This window comes from Candoia aspera, chromosome 1, assembly GCF_035149785.1.
Source record: "Candoia aspera isolate rCanAsp1 chromosome 1, rCanAsp1.hap2, whole genome shotgun sequence".
In the NCBI taxonomy this organism is placed as follows: Eukaryota; Metazoa; Chordata; class Lepidosauria; order Squamata; family Boidae; genus Candoia; species Candoia aspera.
Genome location: NC_086153.1, coordinates 229,527,463 through 229,530,545, shown reverse-complemented (window position 1 = coordinate 229,530,545; position 3,083 = coordinate 229,527,463).

The window sequence follows — 3,083 nt, the reverse complement described above, 5'->3', positions numbered from 1 at the left end:
TGTGTCATCTTTTAATTTTTACAGCACAAAGACTTTTCAAAAACAGATAAACTCATATCCTGGACCCATTCTTTAAAATCAGGAGAGTGACTTTCTTTCCAGTTATGTTACATTATCCTCTTTGTTGTACCTCCAGCTTGATAGAGCCAAAGTTCTTCATAAAATGACTAATTCTATATTTTACAAATATAATTCAACATCACACTGAGATCCTTAAATATAATATTTCTTCCCCAAATTATATTAACATACATGTTAATTTGAAACCCCCAAAAGCTATAATGGAAGAAGACCAAATCATGTGAGTTTTATTTATTTTCATTTTATTTATTTTCTAACCCACCTTTATTATTTTTTATAAATAACTCAAGGTGGGGAACATACCTAGTACTCCTTCCTCCTCCTGTTTTCCCCACAACAACCCTATGAGGTGAATTGGGCAGAGAGAGAATGACTGGCCCAAAGTCACCCAGCCGGCTTTCATCCCTAAGGCAAGACTGGAAATCACAGTCTCCTGGTTTCTAGCCCGTTGCCTTAACCACTAGACCAAACTGGCTCCTTAAAGTTAAAGAGTGTTCAAACTTCTTACATTGCCAACATAAGTCTTAATCTCCATCCTTTATTAAACATTCTTTGATTAGGTCCAATAGACCTGACATAATATTTTCTGATTAATTAGTTTCATCTTTAAATAGTAAGAAGCATATTTCCCATTTTTTAAATACCTGGACCCATTGATCTTCCAGAACTGGATATTCTAATTCTTCCTTCCATAGGTTCAGTATATAAATAATGGTAACTTTCCTTTCACTTATTACCTTATAAAAATGAATTGTCGGTTTTTGTTTAAGTGCAGCATCTCTTAAAGAAGCTAAAATAGTGAGATGTTAAGATAAAGGCCCAATGGTATAGCTGAAAATCTGCTAGGTTAAAGCCACCATCCTCATAAGGTAGCTGCAGGTTGGCCAAAGATATTCTTCGGGCCTTAATCTGCTATAAAATATTCTCATTAATTTATCTATCTGTATGGAAATCTAATGGGATTTTTAATACTGGAATCCTTCTTAAGAGATACATTAATCTCAATGTAACATTCATTTTAATAACATTAATCTTACCCCTGGGGCTTGATGGGAGTTTTGACCATGGAGTTATATCCATTAAAATTATATATATATTCCAATATGTATATACAGTGTGTGTGTGTGTATATATATATATATACACACACACACACATACACACTCTGTATATACAGTATATATATATACACACACACACATATATACACACACAATATTAATGTAATAAACTTTGGGAGGGATGTAAAAACCCCAGTATTTTACAAATAGTAAATCCTAAATGCCTACAGTAATCTACAGGTATAGTATATCTTGAAGGCAATATATTAGACTTATTCCAATTAATGGTATAGCCAGAATATAAACTATGTTGCTGCATAACTTCAACAAGCTTTGGTAATGATATTACATAATTATCAAGAATAGCAATAATGTCATCAACATTATTCATATCTTGAGACTATCTAACAGAAGAAGCCGATCATTCAACAACCAAATTAAAAATTAAAGGAGGCAGTAGAAATCCTTGTTGAGTACTATGATATAATTTAAAAAGAGACAGATCCATTGGTGACAACTCCAGGTACTGGATAAACATACCAAATTCTAATCCAGTGGGAAAAAAATGATGATGGGAACCCATATCTTATTAAAACGCGTAAGTCAGTAGTGGGTAAAGGGCCCCACTACTGACTTATGCATTATGTCCATATAGCTTTGCAAAACTCTAAGCCTGATTTAATATCCATCTATAAGCAGTAATCAAAAATTACTGCTTATACATGGATATTAAATTTTGATTACTGGAGTAATACAAAATCTATCAGCAGTAATCAAAAAGATTTGGTTGGACCAATGTCAACTTCACTGATTATGAACTATCATCTATTGTGAACATATATGCTAATAACTGTGGATGGGTGTTTGGAAGAAAGACAAAGTACGTATCTGTGGGAGCAACCATAAATCTATTGGCACTTGGATTGAAATCTATGGAGCTGCTAAGCGGTGGAAACTCCTTTCTTCTGGATGATCTGAAGGGTATGAAAGCCGCAATATGCAACCCTCTTCCTTAGGGCAACCTTCTAATTCAACCCCACCAGAAAGACAAAACAAAACAACTCCCAGAATTCCCCCAAAGCATGCTCAAACTCCCAAGACATCTGGGATACACAGCCACAATCATCAGAACCTTCCCCTCCCTACCCACATTCCTGTCCTGAATGGTGGCTGTCAGCTGGTGACATATGGAGGGTGGGGAGGGAAACAAAGCCAGAGGAATCAGCTACAGTAACCACTTTACTTAGCATGCCCTGCACAGACACAAACTCACACACACAAATCAGGACAGCACCATTTGTTGCCAAGTCGGCGCACAGGCAATAAAGGCAGGATGGAAATCATGAGCGGATATAGCAAATTTTATGTCCATATAGTTTCCTGCTGACTCAAGGAGTAGCATTTTAACTCAGCAATGGGGAAAGGCCCTGACTAAAATATGATTGGTTCTGTGTTGGCTTAGCATGATGTATAAACCCAGCTCTTAGGTCCCAGTAGGTCAGAAAGACAACATTTCAGAACCTCAAATCAGTGCAATATCTCATGATGAAAATGCAAGGGAAAAACAAGTGTGGGGGCAAAAATCAAGTAAAAATCATGAAGACAAGTCATTGCAGGTAGGAATACCTGCTATGGGGAAGGGTTTAGGACAGACATGATTTCTGCATTCGGAGGAATTGTGGGGAAATAAGAGATATTCTGACCCAGGATTGGCACAGAGCGTGCAGAGACACAAACAGGCCAATCTCTGAGGAAGACATATGGGTCCTGCTGCTGGGTATGAGAGTGAGGAAAAAGAGAAGAGGGTAATGCCATTGTAAAGGTAATGCATGCTCTCTATTTATCCTGCTCAACAAAATAACCTCCTGCAAAATACATTTTCCTATTGGAGGACTGGTACATTCTGAATGGATTCTGCCACCCTCAAGTTTTATCAGAACA